The following is a 23717-nucleotide window of genomic DNA, read 5'->3' as shown; positions in this document are numbered from 1 at the left end:
GATTGTTTTCCCTGACCTTTCTTTGCCATTTTCACTCTGATAAATTGTACCCAAGCTGAAGGGAGGTGAAACAGCATGCGAGTGCAGGTCAAAGGTAGAGATCTGTGTAAAGCACAATCCCCTTTTCTATAATTCCATCCTATGTTTACAAGTGTACATTTTTAAGAACTATCAATCCCCAGTTTAGGTTTTACATCCTACATTTGTATGTGAAAGGTATTTTCCTCTTTTAATGATTATCTCTCCCTGGAGTAAACCTTAAAGCTTTATACATGAAATACAGATGTTAAGGAATTGCTACTTTTGCTGGTATGTTGATCACAAATGTATAACTAATTCATTGCAAAGTTTTGCAGTGATGTTTAAAGATTTTTCAAATGTGATTAAAATCATAGAATAAATATTCTAATATAGACATTTCTTACCTTAGATATTTATATCTGCTGAAAGAAGCACTTAATAGACAGTCACAAGTTTTAACTGCCCATATGGAAATTAAAAGCGGTCTAATAGATCATTATTTTTTTCTTATATAAAATTCTATAAACACTCCCCAATTTGGCTTGTCTATCAATTATATTATTTTCAAGAATTTTGGGCTTGATTTACTTTCTTCACTCTGTGAATGTATCTTTCAGTCTAACAATGTCAGTATCACAGAGCAAAAGAATAATAGTTGAAAACTGAGTGCCATGAAATATGAAAACAGCTGAGATTATTATGGAGCAATTTTGTTTTATGCAAGTGAGAACAAATACATTATTATCTTATACCCAAAGTAGGATGTGAGCTGATTTTTTGAAATTGTATAAACTCTTAGACATTATCTAGTTTTCTTTAATGTCAAAAAACACGATCATAAAAATTATAAAACAGAAAGAGATATTACTATTTTGTACTTAACACAGTACTTTAGTCCTGTGTTTACACAGTGATAAAAATGCCATTTCTTGATCATATAGATAGGAAGACTTCCAATTATGTCCAAGATTTTTTTGCATGCAATTCATTACTGTCATTTCTACTCGATTCCCATTTTATAATTTACATTCTACTGTAGAGATAAACATCTAGAGATTAATATGTCCCTTTCCAGTAATTATTCAGCCTCTTTAAACTGCTTTTACTCATGAACTCTTTCTTTCAGAGGGCCAAAAGTGATCCCAATATATGTCTTCAGTAACTTCCCCATTACAGGATAGATGCTGGATAGTTAACAAAGGTTACTTTAGAAAAACAAATTGATGACAGATATATACTCTCATTCTGTATTATCTTTTTACTCTGTTCTTTCCTCTTTTGTGCAGAAGCTTTGTAGTTTCATGCAGCACCATTTTTTTCCTGTTTTGTTTTTTATATTTTTGTTGGCATATCTAAAAATATCAATTCATAGGGAAAAATCATTAAACCTCATATATTGTTCTAGGTGTTTCTGTGATCACATATTGTGTTATTTGATTTTTTTCTGTATTGTATAGGACAAGAAAATAATATTCTTCTCTTGCACATAGTTATTCAGATTTTTACCACCATTTGTTGAAGAAACCATTCTATCATGTTTGGATATCTTTATTAACCTCATTGAAGGTCACCTGACTCAATATACATGGGTTTGCTATGCGCTTTATGGTCTTTCTATTCTGCTTTGTTGTTTTATATGCATGTTTTTAGTACCATATTGTTTTAATTACTGTAGACTTGTAATGATGAATAATAATAAAAAGTATAATATCTACAATAGTGTCTTGTCTGAAGAGTAACTTGGAAGCTGGATGGTAGTTTGTGGTTTCACATGGATTTTGAATATTTTCCCCTGTTTTTAAAAAAGAGCTATGAGATTTTAAAGGAATTAGATAGGTCTCTTGATTGATTTTGCTATGACAGACATTAAACAATATTATATCTTCCAGTTCATGAAGACAAGATGCCTTTCCACCTTGTTTTTTATATTTAAAATTTTCATAAATATTTTATATATTTAGTATGTAAATTTTGCATCTCAAATTTAATTTATGCTTATTTTATTACATTAATGTGATTATAAATGATATTCTTGACTATCCTTTTGATATTTTTTTGCTCATATACAGGAATATAACATTACTTTATATGAATTTTGTGTTCCAAAACTTCATTGGATTTGTAGATTTATTTGCAGTTTGTTTTTAGTTCCTGTTATTGATTTTAATGTTTTTTACATATACAGTCATATCATCTGCAAATGGATAATCTTATGTCTCTCCCATTTTAAATTATTTTCTTTTTTTATGTTATTTTGATTCTGTGTAGTTATTGTAGTTTTGTAATAGAGTTAGTGACCGAGGACATTCTTGCTTGTTTCTGATCTTAGAAGACAGCCTGTCAGTTTGTAACAGTTGAGTATGATACCACCCTGTATCATGTTCAGTAAATTCTTTCCATACTTAATATGTTGAGATTTTATTTTATTCAAATTGTGAATTATGTAAAATATGTTTCGTACATCTATTCAGGTGATTATGTGAATTTTGTCCTTTAGTCTGTAAGAAAGATATCATATTCAATAATTGGTGTATTTTTAGCAATCTTTGAATCACAAGGATAAATCTGTATGATCATCTTGTATGACTCTTCAAGTGCTATCAAATTGATTTGTCAGTACCGTTTGCCCTTTAAATGCCAGACTGTGGCATCTTCGCAGGCCAATCAAGTGCAGGTAAAAAAATATTCCATGAAAAAAAAATACCTGGTATAAAAATGTACAGAAGTTTTATAACATTTGCGTTACATTAGACATAAAGAATCTAGGGGTGATTTAAAGTATTAGAGATGATCTCGGACATCTTCAGGAAGCCCAGTGATTCACCCCTGCACCTCCCTGATATGCGTGTGAGGCAGGCGGAATCGCGGGCACCCTCTGGGGCCTGGGTGACTACTTGCCACACCCATAGTGCGTCTTTGGGGGCTGGGCTGAACCCTGGACATCTTCAGGAAGCCCAGTGAGTCACTGCTGCGCCTACCTAGCCAGCATGTGAGGCAGGTGCAACCCTGGGCAGTCTCTGGGGCACTGGTGGCTACTGCCGATACACATAGTGTGTCTGCAGGTGTTGGGCTGAATTCTGGACATCTTTAGGAACCCCAGTGAGCCACTCCAGTGCCTCCCTCACTACTATGTGAGGCACAAGGATCCCTGGATAACTTCTGGGGCTTTCTTGGTCACTGCCAAAACAACTGTCACCCTGCCGGGAGCTCAGCTGAAACATAGACAGCGTCAGGGACCTTGGTGAGTCCACCGTCACCCCTCCCCTGCCAGTATGGGAAGCAGGCTCTGGCCTGGGCAATATCTGAAGCCTTAGTAAACACAACCTGCATCCTCCCTACTCTTGTGGAAGCTGGGCCGAACTCCAGACAGTCTTAAGAACTCTGGCAAGCCTCCCAGCCCTTCCCACACACACCTGGGGGCCAACTGAATGCAAGAAAGTTCAGGAGTCTCTGGGACCCCATCTTGCCACCACTCACCAGCACAGAAGCTACACTGAGCAGTGGGGATCTTCAGACACTTGCCCTGCCACTTACACACAATTGGGAGGGTGAGGCTGCACTCTAGGGAGCATCTGGATCTTCAAAAATGACAAAATGAAAGAGCAAAATGCAATCCCAGACCTCCACACCACCCAGAATAAGTCCAGGAGACATCAACACAGAAGAGCCTGGAAGTCATACACCTGAAATTTCTGAAATGATAGCAACTGAAGTAAAGAAACAACTCCATCAGGCCATAGAAGACATCAGATCCGAAATAATGTCTCAGATGATAAAAGAAATAACAACAATAATGAAAGAAATATCCAAAGATGATATTGACAAGAAAATAGAAGAGAATTGAAAACTCATGGAAACCTTGAATGAACAATATAGAAAAGAACTAAAAGGTATGAAAGAGATTCAAACAGATATCCAGGAAATTAAAAATTCCATTGAAAGCTTGCAAAACTGCTTGAACAAAGCTGAAGATAGACTTTCAGACCTTGAGGACAGCACTGCCACTAATGAACATGAAAGGAGGGATCTCTTAAAAACAACAAGGAACCAGGAAATAACAGTTCAACAACTGCAAGACAAAGCAAAGAGAAACAATATCAGATTAACAGGTATTAATGAAATAGCAGGTGCCAACACAAATGACATAAAAAGACTATTTGCAGAAATAATACCAGAAAATTTCCCATGCATGGAAAAAGAATTGGACATCCAGATAAGCGAAGCATATAGAACTCCAGTTAATCATAACTAACATAAATCTACACCCAGATATGTAGTGATCAAGATCCCAGAAAATCAATGAAAGTTTAGAATATTAAAAACTGTTAGAGAAAAGAAACAGATCACCTATAAAGGAAAGCCAATCATAATCATGGTAGATTTTCTCAGTGCAAACCATCAAGGCAAGAAGAGTTTGGAGTTAAGTATTTAAGGTGCTGAAAGAAAATCACTTCCAAGCCACACTGATGTGCCCTGCAAAACGATCCTTCAAATTTAATGGAGGAATAAAATATTTTCACGATAAAGAACAACTGAAGAAATTCATGAGTGTCAAACCAATCCTACAAAAAGTACTAAAAGATATACTAGAAAGAGATAAAACAGACTGCAACTTCAAGAACAACAACAGAAAGGAACCACCAAGCAGAGCAAGCAATTAAACAGAGGGAAAAAAGCGCCTGCCTGGCAAGTGCAAGGTCGTGAGTTCGGTTCCCGGTACCAGAGAAAAACCAAAAAAAAAAAAAACAAAAAAAAAAACAGAGGGAAAAAACAGGATCCAACAGCTGGAAAATAACATGACTGAGATAAGCCAGTACATATCAGTTATAACAATCAATGTAAATGGTCTCAATGCACCAACCAAAAGAAGCAGACTAGAAGAGTGGATCAGGAAACAAATTCCAACTATATGCTGTATGTGAGAAATATATTTAACTCAAAAGGAAATTCATAGAATGAAAAGTAAAGGATGGAAAATAATACTCAATGCAACAGGAACCCAAAATTAGCAGGTGTAGCTATTACATATGCAGACAATGCGAACTTCAAACCCAAAACAATCAAAAGAGATAAAGAAGGTAACTACATACTTGTGAGGGGACACCTGCAAGAGGAAAAGATAACAATCATAAACATCTATGCATCAGGGGCTGGGATTTAGCTCAGTGGCCCAGTGTCTGCCTGGAAGCACAAGGTCATGAGCTTGATTCCCAGTACCGGAAAAAGAGTACAAAAAAAAACACCCAAAAATCTATGCACCAAATATAAGTGCACCCAACTGTATAAGACAAATTTTAACAGACGTGAAAAATGAAATAAGCAGCAACACAATCATAACAGGGGATTTTAGCACTCCATTGTCACAAAGACATAGATCAACTAGACAAAACATTGGGAAAGAAATAACAGAATTTAATCAAATTTATGAACGTATTGACTTAGTAGAACTTTACAGAGTGTTCCATCCAACAGCATCAGAACACACATTCTTCTCAGTTGCACATGAGATGTTCTCTAAACTAGACCATATACTAGTACATAAAACATGTTTAGGTAAATCCAAAGGAATTGAAATTATTCCATGTATACTGTCAGACGATATTGCCATGAAATTGGAAATTAATGACAAAAGAAAACACAGAAACTCCATAAGCAGCTGGAAATTAAATAACATCTTCCTGAACAACCAATGGGTCACAGATGAAATCAAAGTACAAATTAAACACTATTTACAATCAAATGAAAGTGTATATACAACCTACAGGAATCTGTGGGACACAATGAAAGCAGTCCTCAGAGAGATGTTTATAGCAGTGAACTCCCACCTCAGGAAAACAGAACAAACACAAATAAACAATCTTATGCTGCACCTCAAGTTCCTAGAAAAAGTAGAGCAAGTCAAACCCAGAGCCCAAAGAAGACAGGAAATTATAAAGCTCAGGGCCTGAAATTAATGCAATGGAGACAAAAAAAAAAAAACAACAATACAAAGATATAATGCATCAAATAGTTGGTTCTTTGAAAGAATAAATAAAATAGATAAACCCTTAGCCAACCTTATCAAAAAAAGCAAAGAAAATATTGAAATACACAAAATAAGGAATGAAAGGGGTGAAATGACTACAGATCCTGAAGATATTCAGAAGATCATCAATACCTACTTTGAAACTCTTTACTGTCATAGAACTGAAAACATAGAAAAAATGGACAGATTTCTAGATGCATATGAATACCAAAGCTGAATGAAGAAGATATAAAACTCCTGAATAACTCAGTGTTAGCCAGTGAAATTGAGAATGTAGTAAAAACTTGCCAATGAAGAAAAACCTAGGTCCTGATGGATTTACAGCTGAATTATACAAGAAATTTAGGAAAGATTTAACAACAATTCTACTCAAACTCTTTAATAAAGTTGAAAGGAAAGAAATTCTCCCCAACTCATTCCTGGAAGCAAGTATTATCCTGATACCCAAACCAGAGAAAGATCCAACCAGGGGCTGGGGATTTAGCTCAGCGGCAAAAGTGCCTGCCTGGCAAGCGCAAGGTCGTGAGTTCAGTTCCCGGTACCGGAGAAAAACAAAAAAAAAAAAACAAAAACAAACAAACAAACAAACAAAAAAAGATCCAACCAAAAAAGACAACTATAGGCCAATCTCCCTAATGAGTATAGATGCAAAAATTCTCAATAAAATAGTAATAGACAGAATACAACAAATCATCAAGAAGAGTATACACCATGACCAACTGGGATTCATACCAGGGATGTAGGGATGGTTCAATATACACAAATCAATCGATGTAATACTTTATGTCAATAGAGCCAAAGACAAAAATCACATGATCATTTCCATTAATGCAGAAAAAGTCTTCAATAAAGTCCAACACTCATTCATGATAAAAAAAACTTACAGAAAATAGGAATAGATTGCCTTTACATCAAGCTGATCAAAGCCATCTATGATAAACCAACTGCTACCAACATACTCAATGGTCAAAAATTGAAAGCTTTCACTTTAAAATCAAGAACAAGACAAGGATGTCCACTGTCACCATTCCTGTTCAATATAGTTCTGGGAATATTAGCTAAAGCAATTAGACAAGAGGGAGAAATAAAAGGAAAAAGGATAGGAAGGAAAGAAATGAAATTATCATTATTCACAGATGACAGGATGTTCTATATAGAAGACCCCAAAAATTCCACCAAAACATTCATGGATTTAATAACCAAATTCAGTAGCGTAGCTGGATACAAAGTTAACACCAAAAATCAATAGCATTCTTGTGCATATGCAACAAACAGACTGAGAGAAGAAATTAAGGAAACCATATCTTTCACAATAGTATCTAAAGAGATGTAATACTTAGGAATGAACCTAACAAAAGAAGTAAAAGATCTATGCAGTGAAAATTATAGTGTTTTGAAAAAAGAGATCAAAGAGGATATCAGAAAATGGAAAGATATTCCTTGCTCATGGATAGGAAGAAACTAACATTGTGAAAATGGCCATACTCCCAAAATTGTTGTACAGATTCAAAGCAATCCCAATTAAAATACCATTAGTATACCTCACCAATCTAGAGAAAACATTCCTAAAGTTCACCTGGGACCAGAAGAGGTCTAGAATAGCAAAAGCAATCCTAGGAAACAAAGGAAAGGCAAGAGGCATCAAAATTCCTGACTTGAAATTATATTACAAAGCTGCTGTGAAAAAACCAGCATGGTACTGGCACAAAAACAAACCTGAAGATCAGTGAAACAGATTAGAAGTTACAGATATGACTACAAACACACTCAGTCACCTTATCTTTGACAAAGAGGCCAAACATGCTCAATGGAAGGAAGACAGCCTCTTTAATAAATGGTACTGGAAAAACTGGCTTTCCACATGCCGAAGACTAAAACTAGACCCATGTCTTTCACTATGCACTAAATTAAAGTCAAAATGGATCAAAGATCCAAATATTTAAAGAGAAACCCTAAATTTATTGGAAGAGAATGTAGACAAAAATCTTGAAGACATTGGGATAGGCAGAGAGTTCATGAACAAAGATCCAATTGCATGGGAAATACTTCAAAGAATCAACAACTGGGATCTCACCTTATTGAAAAGTTTTCACACATCTAAAGAAATCACCAAGAGAGTAAAAAGAAAACCCATGAATTGGGAAAAAAATGTAGCCAGCTGACCCTTAGACAAAGGACTTCATCTAGGACATATAAAGAATTATAAAAAGCAGGCCCACCAAATTCAAAGACCCAATCCAAAAATGGGCATCTGAGATGAATAAACATTTCTCAAATGAAGAAATACTAATGGCGCATAAATACATGAAAAAATGTTCAATGTCATTAGTCATTTGAGAAATGCAAATTAAAAGTACACTGAGGTTTCATTTCACCCCAGAAAGAATGGCTATCATCAAGAAATTTACCAATAACAAATGCTGGAGAGGCTGTGGGGAGAAAGGAACCCTAGTCCACTGCTGGTGGAAGTGTAGATTGGTGAAACCACTGTGGAAGTCAATTTGGAGATTCCTCACAAAACTAAGATTGGAAGTCCTATTTAACTCAGCTATTCCCCCTTCTGGGTATTTTCCAAGAATTAAAGACATCATACCACAGCGATATATGTGCACCCATGTTTATAGCAGCACAGTTTTTTTAGTTAAATCTTGGAAGCAACCCAGATGCCCATCCACTGAAGAATGGATAAAGAAAACTCTTCAACATATAATAGGAAAAACACTAAGGAAATTGTATACAAATATAGAAATGAAAGGATGAAACTTGAAGACAAAATAAAAATCATAGAACAGCCTGGGGAGGGTGGAGAAAAGCATATCACTACACAAGGAGCCATAGATGAACAGTATTTAATTCTCAACACAAACAACTGAGATTTAAAAGAAAAAACACTTTGTATACTCTAAGTACTTTAAAAATTAAAGTCAAATGAAGTTAAAGAGACAATAAGAGAATTAATTGCCAGGAGATATGTCCTCAAAATAAATGTAGCTATTCTGGCAAAAGGATACTCTTATTAGATAAAAATAATTAATTGCAAAAAAATAATGAAAAATAGTTAAAAGACAATTGTATTTAAATAAAAATTTAAATATAACTAATTTAATAAATTAAACACATTTCATGATTTGTGGCTTACAATTATGTAGGTTTAAAACAATGATTACCAATGACAAAGAATTCCAGATTTGATAAATAACTCCAATTCATTCTAAGTTAGAATTACTATATTTAAAAAATTGTCTAAAACCTATTTGCTGCCTACAAAATAAATGTTTACACTAAAGAGTTACTCTTAAACAAAACGGGCCTTTAAAAATGTAAAGCACTGTTAGACATTAAGGATACTTTATAAAGGTAAAAAGTCAATCCATGAAGAAAATATTATAATATTTTTATTTGTATCATAAAATCCAGTACCATTAGAAGCAATAAGATAATTATAGAAATCTATAACAGTGAGGTCTAGTAATGAGCTGAATAGATAATAGGATAAAAAGAATAATAAGCACATACACAGAAACTCTGAAATGCAGAATATTTTTAACTACTTACATGTGTTTTAAAAAGATAAATGTACATGACCATATAAATTACTTTTATTAAAAATGGCAATTGCACAAAATGGAAAGTATGTGATATTACATTCTCCATAAATTTTGAATATTTGAAACAATTTACATTATTGTTCTATTGCTTTAGAGCAGAGACATTACTAAATATAAAAGGTAAAAGATATACAAAAACTCAAAACTCTTTGCAATTAAGCAAAACACATCTATGTGATCAATGGGTCAAAAAAGTATGGAAAAGAGAAATTTTAATAAATTTGAATGTGATAAATTTGAATATTAAACAAATTAAAATCTGTGCAGCATTGCTAAAGAAGAGACCATGTGGAACTTCATACATAGTAAATGTATATGTATATTTAAATATATATATTAGAAAAGAAGAAATGATCTCTCATCTAAAATTACAAAATCTTTACACAATATCATGAACTAGAGAAAGCAGTGAACACAACCACAAGGGAAATAGAAATGAATGAGACAAGAATGAAAAGTGCTCTTAAAATAGTTTGACAAAAAAATTAGCAAGGACAAAAATTCCTTGTCTGAAGCCAGGCGTGGTGGCGCACACCTGTAATCCCAGCACTCGGGAGGCTGAGGCAGGAGGATCATTGCGATTTCGAGGCCAGCCTGGGCTACAAAGTGAGCTCAAGGTCAGCCTGAAGTGCATAGGGAGATCCTATCTCAAAAAGACAAAAAAAAATTCATTGTCTGAAAACATCTATAAAATTTCAGACTTTCAACAAGCTATTGTTACAGTTGATACACTGTGTCAATTTGAGAAGTTTAAAAGGTTAACTTTGTGACTCAGCAGGGGACCAAGTTTCGGACTTTGTAAACATCCTGAGCCTATGCAAGAGGAGGTCATGGATATGATGTGGGTGTAAAGGACCCACCCTATAGTGGAGAGCCTGCTTACAATATAAGGGAGGAAAAGAGGCTTGCTCTCTCCCCTTTTGCTCTTACTGCTTTTGCTGTCTTCTGCCGACTTGAACTGTTGCCCCTGTGGGATGCTACACTGTTTTGGAGCCAGCTGATTATGGACGGAAGCCTCCACAAACTGTGAGCTAAATAAACCTTTCCTTCCTTAGGTCTGGTTGTCAGATATTTTGTCTCAGCAACACAGAAAAGTAACTAAGACAACGATGAAGACAGAAAAGGGGCATTGTTCAGTTTTGCCCTTTGTTTCTCTTTTAATTATTTTATAATCTTCTAGTAGTTTAAATCTTCAATGCATTCCGACTCAATTTTTATATACAGTATGAGCTAAGAGTCTGATTTCATTCTTCTGCATGTAAACAATTTTCCCCATATTTTATTGGAAAGCCTACCCTTTCCGTTTTACCCAAATGATTTGAAATCAGTTCATTGAAGTGATAACTGTGCGTCCATGTTAATTACAGCATTTTCACAATAGCCAGCATATAGGAGCAATATAAGTGACCATCAGTTAATGTATGGGTAAAACCAATATGGTATATATACAAAGTGCAGTGCTCCAGTATCAGAAAAGAAAGAAATTCTGTCATTTTACACAACATACATGAACCCGAAGGACATGTTAAATGACATAAACAAGCACACAACAACAAATACTTCATGATTTCAATTATATGTGAAATCTAAAATAATTGAACTCATGGAAGCAGAGAGTAGAATGTTGGTTATTAAAGGATGAGAGGTGAAAGGAACATAGAGATGCTGGTCAAAATGCACAGTTGTAGATAGGAGGAAAACATGTTTCTCAAAATTATGCACAGAGTGTTGACTATAGCTAGCAATTGCATATTACTAAAAGTGATTTCAAACACTATTTTGTAATGATATATATGAAAAATCATGTGATATTTAAACTTGTGTTTTTTATTCATTTAATATTATGATCACAAGGTGCATCTATTTATCTACAAAAGACTCAAGTATATCCTTCTTTATGGCAGAGAATTATTCTATTGTAGCAAGCACATTTTCCTCATCTATTCATCAAGGCATATAAATTGTTACTTAAATATAAATAAAATACAAAACAAATAATAGGAAAAAAAAGACAAAAATTCTTGTAATCCAGAATGGAAAATGTAGCTACAAGTGTATCTTGACAGTTTTTTATGTGTTTTATATGTTTTTGGGTTATTAGTCTGTTTTTTAATTTGCATGTATGATAATTAACTTTATAAGGACTTATATAATAAATTAATTTGATTTTGGCAAAATGAAGGGAGGTAAGGGGAAGGGGAGAAAAAGAATTGAAATGTGTTATGAACATATACCAATTCCCTATAAACATAATCGGCATGTACTGCAAATATATACTAAGAAAATTTAATAAAGAAAAAGCAAGCAAAAGTATCAAAGGTGACCAATAAGGTAATTGAACTGATTAATAATTCTGCACATCAGCTTGTACCTCATGAATCTACAGAATTAGATTTTATCAATTAGCAGTAGAGAACATTTTAAAAAGTAGTATTTCAGGTTATATATGTAAAAATGTATGCATGTGTACAAATTGTGTGAAATTGAACATGATACTTATTGAACTCTTTTACATTGTTCAGATATTTATTAAAAATTCACCACTCATTAATGTCCTTTGATAAGACTTTTAATTTAAACAATACATATTTTATAGTTATTATTTTATATTGTAGATCCAGTGACTTGTGTATGTAACTGTTGCATAGTAGTTGTTAGTGTTTTTATTTTTCTTTTGAGGTAGGGTCTCGCTGTGCAGTTCAGGCTGGCCTCAAACTCACTAGGATTGTCCTGCCTCAGTCTCCCAAGTGCTGAGACTACAGGCGTGCCCACGGCTTGTTAGTGTTTTTAAAGTAGGATGGTAATTGAAACAAAATGCCTTAAATTTATAACCCCTAAAATTAATAATTTTGTTTTCTCTACATTAAAATATAATTTTCTTGTGTAAATAATACTGTATTTTGTTGTATAAGATGCTATGAGAAAATACTTGAAATTAGAGATAATGCTAAGGAAGAATGAACTAACAGTACTCAACATCAAGTTCTAATTTTAGAAATGCAGTGTTATTATTGGAAATGTAGATTTTTCCTTCATTAGCACTGAGTATGCATTTATTTCATGCCATAAATATTAACTATATCTCAATCCTACTCTATTATTTAGAGAATTTGGTAAAAAAAAGATGATTCAGTGCAGCAAAGACAAAAGTTGGGAACATGAGCATCTGAAAAACAGCACACAGAAAAGGAATCCTGTAAAGCTCACCTTGAAAGCACAGCCAAAACTTGGCAATGCGGACTCTGCATGACTTTATTATACAAGGTCTGCAGTATATACTGAATTTAAATACTGATAAATTTAATAACATTTAATGAGAAAATGGTATATGCCAGTTTATCACCTGTATCTTAGGTGATCATTGTTCACTGCTCATGCAGATCTTGCTAAAACATTCTTTCAATATTTTTAAGCTATGAATTCACTCTCAGAAAGAATAAAATTCCTTTAACTGATAATTCCATTTTGTTAATTGGGAATGTGACTTGTTGATACTACAAAAATGAACTTAATGTGATGCAGCTATTTTCATGCGAAAACAACAGATTTTGCGTTATGATTCCAATTCATTTATGCAACTACTTGGAGTGGAAAATATTCACATTATTTTGCCCATAAATATCTTCCTGCTTATATTAGTCAATGGAAATAGCAGATATAACAATGAATGTACAGACCATTACCAAATCTCAGGGTTCATCTACTACTAATGAAAGGGAACGGATTTCTCTGTTTTCAGCCATTTTTGAATTAATATATATTTCCTAAAAGAAAAGAAATACCTAAAAGAAAAGAAATTCCTAAAAGAAAAGAAATGAAAATGATTTCATTCAACTCATCTAAGCAATAATTAAACTTTGTGCTTTTCAGTAGGACTTATATGAGACAAAGTAAAAAATTGAAATTATTTCATAATTACTCTCTATTTTTATACCCTTGTTTCTGATATTACTGTACTATACATACTATTAAATTGCCAAAAGAATACAGTTGTAATGAAATATCAACATATTCTTTCTACATATTTTAAATATTAAATTTAGTGTGTTATTAAATATCTGTATCATTGCATATGAAAAACCCCATTTCCTTTTCCATGAATAAGCACAATATAAGTTGGCTTAAAGCTCATTTTATTATTTTAATTAAACGGTAAAAACATATGTAATCCATTTTTACATTTGGAACTCTAGCCCCTTGTCAGAAACAACAAAGAAATAAAGCAAAATTATCAATTTAAAATATTATTAAAATTACTAATTTAGAATATTGTTAAATAAAGCATATATACTTATTCATTCAAATTTTTATAAAAAACCAAATATGACTAATGAGAAAACAAATAACAATAATAACAGTCACTAAAAAGGAACAGGAAACTTAAAATTTAAATGTAAAGTCAAGAGTCAAATATAAAATTTCTTTAAAGTAGGGAATTTTTTTAAAAGCAGAGGAAAAAATAAAAGTTATTTTAGTACTAAAATAACACACAAGTCATCTCTTGGGTGTTTACAAGAATTTGAATAGTATCAGCAGAAAAACAGCTACTATTATTTGAAACTAGTTGCTATCAACTGTAATACTGCCACTTACTCCTCACAGCAATTCTAATATTGTATCTCCAGTTATCTGAGTCTTGGAGACGTTAAGTGAAACAAACAAATTTGTACAATGTAACGCTACAATCTGAGTCTGAACTTAAATTTCACATGCAATTGATATTTAGAATGTGGTTTTGCAACATTACAATTGTTTGAAAAAAATGTTTTTGAAGACCTTATATTAGTCACTTTGTACCACTAGGGTGAGGTACCTGACCCCATACAGTTTAAGCGAGGGGTTATTTGGCACATAGTTTCCAGGAGGTTCAGTCCATAGTTGGTTACCTCCAAGGCAGAAACACAGTATAAAGCAGCATGACATTCATTGGGCTCATGGCAGCTGGGAAGCAGAGACAGAAGGAGCAACAGGAAACAAGAACACAGAAGGCTTGATGAGTCCTTTCAGATATAAACCATAATATATGTTCAGTTCATTTTCACATACTTCTATGTATTTACATACAAATATTTACAGTCATTAAAATTACATAAAGTGATATCATGTATGTGAAGCTCCTACTCCACAATTGCTTAAGCAGGGCAACAATTCAATGCATGGTTGTTTACCTCCATTAGTCACAAGGAAAATTCTCCTGCCACTATTTCCACTTTTCATAGTCTTTAAAAATGGCCCTCTGCTTAGTAGTTTTATAATATTTTAATGAAACTGAACTTTTTGATCATTTAAGATATTTTTCCTTCATTATTAAATCTTTGTTGGCAAATATTACCTAATGTGTGAATATATTCAAATTAGCTTTGGTCAATAAATGAAAAGTATAAGAGAGCTATCTCAGGATACTAGGAAGAAAATATAGCTGGTCTTGAGACTGAAATCAGGAAGTCAAGTAGTAGGAACTCAGGCCATATATTATTGTTTTTATCTCTTTTTTATTTTAAAGAGAGTAGTACATGAGACACAAACAAAAAATAGAACACTTTTTTTTTAGGCCATATATTAATATACAGTTATACAAATATTTATCTCTACATTTCACTGAATGAATACTTGTGTTGACTCTTTCTTTGGAACAGATGGATTGATCTATTTCTAAAGGAATGGCAAAATGGCTTTGCTCCTCTAATTCTGACTTTAAATACTTTCTCTGTACAAGTACCCAACATAGACTGACTTGAATCTCTTAAGTCAAAATTTCGGATTGATATCATTTGGTGCCTCTGGATAAAAAGATCAAACTGGACTTTGTATGTGTGAAAGCTAAGGTACTATAGTTTTTCCTATCCTTTAAGTGATCAGTCATAAAATTGTGTATTTTAGGATTACTATTGCATTTATTAAAATATAGCAGAGAAATGATTAGCAGAATAAATATTATAAATTTCAATCCACTATATTATGCTTGATATGATATCGTTATTAGCTTAAATCATCTATCTTAAGATTTTATAATTTTGTACCTTTAACATGAAGTCTACCTGAAATTTATTTTCATGGAAGAAATTATGTAAAAATTTAAATTATCTAATGAATGAACTGAGAGTTATATGATAAAAATAGTGTTCATAATAATAAAAACAAAATGACAATGACATTAACATTTATATATTCCTTCCTAGAACCAGTCACTCTTATAAATATGTTATGTGTGTTTTTAATTATAATTTTCATAATTAACACTCAATAAACCATGAATATTCAGTTTAATGTATGATTATACAAAAATTTTATCTACATTTTATTTTGCTACATTTAAACACAGATAATAGTTTTAAACATCTGTCATATTTAAAGCTTGTGTCTTCTATCATTTATTCTGCTTTTGGCACTACATAAGTGAACTGTCATTTATGAATCATAAAGTCTTTGGTTCAAACTTTCTTGTTGAACAATGAATTTGGGAACATACTTTTTATATAACACTACAGAAAGAATAAACTAGAAATAGTTGGTTAGCAGAATAATGTGCATCAAGAACAACTATAAGTATTGATCATCTGGTGGAAATCAAAGAAATATATAAAACCCTTTGCCTACACATATTTTATTTTACATTCTTTAATAAGGAAAATGTATCTAAAACGTTGCATTTTGGTTTTAAGATAGAGGCAAAAACAAATCATCTTCCCTAGGAACATGAATTAATACCAAAATAAAAATAATTCTTAAGATTTTAAAAATTGATCAGTCTAATGAAAATAAACATTAATTCAACCGTCCAGAATCATTGAATGGTTGAACATCTAGCAATGCTTTAGGAAAAAGAGAGCAAACTTGAAAAGCAGGAATGCTAGTAGTCATGTCATAAGACACTGTAAAACAACGATATGTCTCTGTGGACATAGAACATTAAATCTAAGAATTAAGTTATGAGATAGCTAGAAGAGTAGCTGGTTTCCATGAATACTGAAAATTTGTAAATATTGTTTCCCAGACTATCAAAACTAGGTCAGCTCTCAGTGAATCAGAAATAATACAAGGATTAGGTAAATTTGTTACATGGATATATTATAAAATGAAAATACAGAAATAATATTATCTGCTAATGATCTATTCTGATTTATTCTCTCATCCCTCTTACATGAGGATCTCCTTGGTACAGAAGTGTCCAAAGATTAACAACATAAATACTATGCAAAGAAGCTTGTACTCATTGACACCTAATCTGCTGGGTTGTAAAGGTCTTTTATCTTTCAAATTAAGTTTCTTGGTACATATTAGGTATACATAATGATCACATTCATCATAGGGAATTTGTACCTGTACATAATTTGAATTGATTTTTCCCATTCTCCTATTCACCTTTCAACCCCCTCCTCCCCTCCTTATTTACAAAAGCTTTGTTTCCCATTTTTCCTTCTTTTCTCATTATTTTTCCACAGTTTCCCTTCCCATTTGAACATTTCCTTCCTACTTCATAATATCTCTTATGCATTTTAGTCCTTATATATACTTTGCTTCTCACACTGGAGAAACAATATGGTATTTACATATGGTACGATTTATTTCACTTAAAAGTATGATCTCTTACTCTTATTTTTGGCAGATTAGCAGTACATTGTATAAAAACATCATATCTTCTTTATCCATTTCTCAGTTGATAGGCATTTGGGCTGATCCCAAGATTTAACTATTAGAAAATGCGCTGCTGTAAACATGGGTGTTTATATATCCCTGTGGTATGATGCTTTTAATTCTTTTGGAAAAATACCAAGAAGGAGAATAACTGGGTCAAATGGGACCTCCAATACTAGATTTTTGAGGATACATCACACTGATTTCCACAGTGATTGCACAACTCTGCTCTCCCACTAAGAGTGAAGAAGTGTTCCTTTTACCTCACAGCCCCACTGGTATTTCTCATTAGTTGATTTCTTGATTTTAGCCATTTTTTGCTGGCATGAGATGGAATCTCAGTGTTGTTTTAATTAGAATTTCTCAAATGAATAATAATGTTGAACATTTTTTCATAGGAATCAATCTAAAGGATCAAATAGAAGACCTTAACACTGAAAACTACAGTACTCTGAAAAAGGAGATCAAAGAAGATATGAAAAAATGGAAAGGAAAATGGTAGGAAGACCCAACATAGTGAAAATGGCCAGATTTCCAAAATTATTATACAGATTTAATGGAATCCCAATCAAAATTTCAACAGTATACTTCATGGAATTAGAGAAAACAATCCTAAAATTCATTTGGAATCCAAAGAGACATAAAATAGCAAAGACAATTCTGTGGAACAAAAGCAAGGAGGAGGTATCATAATCCCTGGGTTGAAATTATACTACAAAGCTACTATGACAAAATAGCATGGTACTGGCAAAAAAGAACTGGCCAGAGGATTAATAGGACAGATTAGAAGATGCACAAAATCTCCAGACATACTCAGCCACTTTATCTTTAACAAAACTTCCGAGAACTGTCACTGGGAGAAAGATAGCCTCTTTAAGAAACGGTGCTGAAAAAACTGGCTTTCCACATGTCAAAGATTAAAACTAGATCCATGACTTTAACCATGCACTAAGCTAATTTTTTCTACATTAATTTTTTCTAATTAATTTTGCATCATTAGAATAATATTTATTTTAGGGACAAGTACTAATGGACATGAAAGTTATATTTCATCAAAACGTTTCATATCTAAGGTTGTCACATAGGTTTGATGGCAAGAAACATTTGAAACGTGTACTTCAGGGTCGGGAAATCTAAGCTATTGGTGGAGAACAGAGTACAGTCATTTTGTAATGTTACATGAGAAGTAACACGAGTGAAAAAACTGCGGATCAAGGAAAGCTGACTGATTTCGAAAAACGGGTTGGTGGAAGGTGGCTACACAGGTTAAAAATTAGTCTTCTCATCAGGTTTCAACTTCTCAAGATATGTCAGATGTCCAAATCCGCTGCTCTGTGGGTTTGTACAGTAAAGTTCTCTATAATTTCTTTCTGAGGTACCTACAAATATTTACCTAAAGATATATTAGCTTAAGCTCCATAAACATCAGAAACTCAGACCCAAATTTTGTCACTATTTGCACTATTATTTTACGCAGTTTGCCCTCTTTAAAAGGTGAGAGTCTAGAAGAAATAGGAAAGCAATTATTGAAATTATGGCAACATATTTGCAAAATATATTTTGGTCCAATTATGAAAGAATTGTTAAAACCCAAATCATTTTCTTTAAAACTAGAGGAAGATGAATGCTTGCTTCAAGGATTACTGATAATTAGGGACTGTAAGGAGTCCCTGATTCTTTATGGTCATTTAGCATTTTTTTGTTTGGGTGTGTGTGTGTGTGTGTGTGTGTGTACTGCATCATGCTCTTTTACCTTTGTGTTTTTATATTTTAAAAAGAAAAAACACAAAGGCAAAAACAAAACAACAAACAATAATAAAAATAATACAGAATTTCAAAACAAGGTGATAGCAAATTAACAATTGTTGTTATAATACATATGGTTATTTTCAAAGGAGTTGCTCAGATCACCAGACATAGGCATGCAAGATCATTCAAACAATTAAGCATTAACTGTTCCTTTCAACAAACTAGTAGAAATCAGTGGTACAATTACCTAGCTAACTTGTTAGCTTTACGTTTTTAACCATCAGACAATATTTTATAAGGAAATATACCAGACTGAAGAACTCTAGCATTTCTAACATTATTGAATACGCTCTCTAAAGCTGCATAATATTTTATAAGGAAGGACATCTACCAGTTCAAACCACTGAAACTTGGTATTTAACTTATGATAACTTATGATAGCTTCTCTTGGCTGAATGATTTGTATAATTTCCATCCTCAGCCTAATTTAGAGCCTTATACATGATAAAATAAAATGCCATGTGAGATGTAACTAACCTATAATAAGTCATGAACAAAATACTGTGGCGAGGTATCAGGTGAGTACTTTATTTTATTTTTTGGTACCAGGAATCAAACTCAGGACCTTGTGGATGCTAGGGAGGTGCTTATGCCACTGAGCTATAACCCGGGCCCTCAGGTGAATACTGAATAAATGACTCTTAGTATTCTTATCAGGGTGCATTCTACGAGAAAAATAATTAAAATTTAGCCTCTGATCCTTTTCAAAAGTTAAATTTATAGCTTTCAAAAGTTTTCAGATAGGCTAATTTTTTTCTATTTTCTCGTTTTGTATAGAATATAAAAATAAAAGTTGCCATAGTTATTACATTGGAGTTTCATAGTGTCCAATAGTAAGAGTTTTAAAGCATATAAAGAAAGAGCACATGGATAAAATTTAAGGAAATAATTCAATTCATCTATGAAAAAATGTTAACTAAAATATATATGGACATTAGGAATGGTTTTTGTTGATTAGACTAAAAAGTAACAGTATGACTGTTCAAAGAAAGATTAAGAGTGACACAATACTTTTGCAAATCTCATGATATATCTAGAATAGAATCCTAGTGATAATTTCAACAGGAATCATCTCTAAAATATTCCTCTTGATCTTCTTGGAATCTTCACTTAAACATGCCATTAATAAGAATGGTCTTACCTTTCAGAGTATCTCATTTTTGTCTCAGACTAGCTTTGTATTTTAGAAAACATATCCTTGAATTTAGTTGTTAATTATGGCTATGATTCCTCTCAAATTCTGGTTTAGTCTCTTTTTTTTTTTTTGCCAAGAGCACCAATATTAATTCTGCTTTAATTGGATGTGAAATCAGACAAAAATGGAAAGATGGAATGTAATTTCAATCCCTGGCTCCAAGTTCGTATCTAAAAAGATAATGATAATGTTTAATCAATTATCAATTACATATATTTAAGTTCTAAAAATTATATACCTATACCCATATCTGATATATTAGAAAGTTTTTCATCTATGGAGGATCTGCAGAATCTTATGTGACCTTAGCTTGTTTATATTCTAGGACCATGAAGATGTCCTAGACATTGTACTGCACTGAAGAAGAGCAACATGCCATTTACTTGAAAATCTTCCTTTTATGGGAGGTGGGTGTCAGGTTTAATGGTGAACACATGAATCACCTGAGGAGACTCTAATTAAAACATCTACTCTCTGTAGCTGTGTTCTTGTGTGTTATTTCCTAACTTACATCCATCTGCAGGTAGCTCTCTATGGCTTACATTTTGACAAAATATAGGAGCAGTTTTAGATGAACACATTCCCTTTAAATGGATTACTTTTGAATTTTATCTATTCTGCCAAGTATATATATTTATGCCATTTACAATATAGTCCTAATTTATGATTCCTTCTTCCTATAAATACTTCATATTTCTTTTATAACTCAACAGAATATCTTAACTTCCCTTTTAAAACAGCTTTATTGGAGTATAATTGATAGTTTTAAACTGCATGTACTCAATGTATATTATGAGTTTGGTACATAAATGCACCTGGAAACCATGCTATAATGTACATGCTTTACCTCCAAAATTTCCCTGTATCCTTTTTGGTGGTTTCGTTTTGTGATAAGTACACTTAACATTAGACTCATCCTGTTAATAGAGTTGTAAGTGTCTAACACTTGTAGAATATTAACTATAAGCACTAGGCAGTGCAATCAATGTCTAATTCATTTTATTTTTTACTTTTTTTATTTTAAAGAGAGTAGAAAATGAGAAACAAAGAAATAGAACAGTAGCAGCATACCCGTATCACAAACATAAACAAATCAAAGCAAGAACATTCAGAGTGATACAGAGTCTCAAGAGAAAATAATACAAATCAACAGTGGGTGTTACATTGCATATTCTTATCCTCAACTACATTGCTCAGATTACCTGATGTAAGAATGAAAGATTGCTCAACCCATTATAGGGAATAAGAAAATAATTCTTTGATAAACCAGTAGAGCTAATTCATTTTACATCAGTGTGATTTTACACCAATCAGATTGCAACCACCAGTAGTGGCATATCCAAGAAAGCATTGCCCTAGATCAAAGTCAGGAAGCTCCCCCCATTTTCTTCTGAATTTTATAGTTTTAGATCTTATGTTTAGTGTGGGCTTGGAATGGGTAGGGTCAGATTTAAATGAGGATGGACAATGTGGAAACAATTCCAGATTCATAGTTTGGGGTGGAAAGCTTTAAGGAAAGAAAGACAAGTTGAAGTACCTTCACTGGTCAGGTTTATCATCTTAATTTGGCAGTTAAATTATGTAGGTGACTAGGCTTCCAATAAATGCCACAGCAATGCTCCTTTCTATTTCAATTATTGTATGTTAATAGGAATTCATTCTTTGCTTAGATATGGTTTAATACTGCAAATAAAACAAGATCAATACAGAAGGTAAAAGCCACTCCACACTCACTGATTATTTCTCTCTTGGTTGGATTGAAGAAATATTTTTTTTTATGGAACTAAGTTGAATTGCTTCTATTCTGAAGGCAAGATTTACACATATCTTAATAATTAGCACATGTAAGTGTAATCTGAAAAAATTGAAGTTCTGTATTTTATAGTTGTGAAGAAACATTTCAATATAGTTTACTAAGTGGAACATGTGCCCAGATTCTGGAGCTGCTACTTCCTGTATATTTTTTCAGAGTGTCTTAGACTTCCAAATCTTGTGTTTTATATTTTTTCTTATTTACTTGGTTAAACCTAATAATATGCTGGAAAAATTTAGATGTTCAATAAACCTTTCTTTCCCTCTCCCCTTATCTTCTATTATTAACCCAGAAAAGCCCTTTAAGCTGCTAATTGCCACCTAAAATACATCCCATAGGACATAGCATAGAAATCAGAACACTGACATAAAAATAAGAAATTTAATTTTTGCAACTAAATTAAAAATTTAAAGTTGCCAAAATGTTCTGAAGAAAGAGTAGAGGAAGCATTAAAGAGACAAAAATATTGGGGCTGGGGATTTAGCTCAGCGGCACAGTGCCTACCTGGCAAGCACGAGGTCGTGAGTTCGATTCCCGGTACCAAAAAAAAAAATCAAAAAAACAAAAAACCAAAAATATTTTAAAAATTTAAAAGCTGCTGGTGTCATTTTCTTGTAATTAAGCATGGCTAGTAAAACTGAGACATATGAAAGCATGATTGATCTCTGTTAAAGAAATGGCGTACAGTATTCCTCCATGAAATATATCTCTATTTTCAGCAAATGTAATAATTAGCCAAAGTCTCAAGCAGTAGTTCTATGAGAGTGACAATGAAGGACAATCTACTGAAGTGCTCCATGGCAAATAAATGACAAGCCAAGAGAAAGGTGCAGTTGATCAGTTGGATGAATTCACCAGAGTAGGAACTCAGCTCAAACTTGTGAAATAACGTTGACTATTTATTGGAGAAAATGTTATAATAATGAACTACCAGTAAAAGTAAAAGCAAACACTTAGTATGAAATAAGTAACAAATACCGTTTTTGCAGAATATAAAAAACACTCCGGACTGCTACTATCCATATGCAGGTAAACCTGGTGCACAGAAAAGTGATGTGACCCCTACTGCACAAATTATGAGTGACACACTGGGTGTTTGAGTTATGCCTCTGCATGTGCAGAGCCTAGGCCTTTAATCCCCTCTCTGCATGATCTTTCTGCACTGATTCTTATTTTCCTAAAACAAGTAAATGTAATTTCAATTTTAGGTTGATAATATCTAAATTTCACTAACTGGGATCACTTTCACTCTTTGTCAAAATTGGGAAAACGTACAAAAATATAAAACCATAGCAACAAATTTTTCACAATATATATAAAGAGTGCTGGGAATTTAGCTTAGTGGCAAAGCGCCTGCCTGGCAAGTGCAAGGTCGTGAGTTCGGTTCCCGGTACCGGAGAAAAACCAAAAAAAAAAAACCAAAAAAAAAAAAAACAATATATATAAGGAGTTGTGCTTAATATTTCTTTTCCTCTTCTCTCAAATGCTTGGGACAACATAATACTTTTTCTTGTCCCAGAAACTATATTTATTTTATTTTTCTTTCAGTCTGAGGATTTTCTTTTCTTTTGAGATGATAGGCAATGGTATTATTTATATAGATTTATCAAT

The 23717-nt window shown here is 32.8% G+C and overlaps 1 protein-coding gene across 10 annotated transcripts in view; it reads left to right on the top strand.

Annotated features, from left to right (window-relative positions):
• The window catches only part of Cylc2 (cylicin, basic protein of sperm head cytoskeleton 2), a 34856-nt gene extending 14086 nt beyond the window's left edge, over positions 1–20770 (top strand). For 8 of the 10 annotated variants that reach the window (XM_013513115.1, XM_013513116.1, XM_013513118.1 and 5 more), the window contains 3 exons: positions 15291–15479; positions 17688–17787; positions 20619–20770. The gene's annotated coding sequence lies outside the window, so the exon portion shown is untranslated. Of the gene's footprint in view, positions 1–12759; positions 12919–15290; positions 15480–17687; positions 17788–20618 lie in introns of all 10 variants that reach the window. The other 2 variants (XM_013513112.1, XM_013513113.1) reach the window with 2 other exon arrangements.
• The last annotated feature ends 2947 nt before the right edge of the window (positions 20771–23717 follow it).

This window comes from Chinchilla lanigera, unplaced genomic scaffold (genome assembly GCF_000276665.1).
Source record: "Chinchilla lanigera isolate Chin_1 unplaced genomic scaffold, ChiLan1.0 scaffold00018, whole genome shotgun sequence".
In the NCBI taxonomy this organism is placed as follows: domain Eukaryota; kingdom Metazoa; phylum Chordata; class Mammalia; order Rodentia; family Chinchillidae; genus Chinchilla; species Chinchilla lanigera.
Note: the sequence above shows the minus strand (reverse complement) of the source record. Positions and strands in the feature narration are given on the sequence as shown.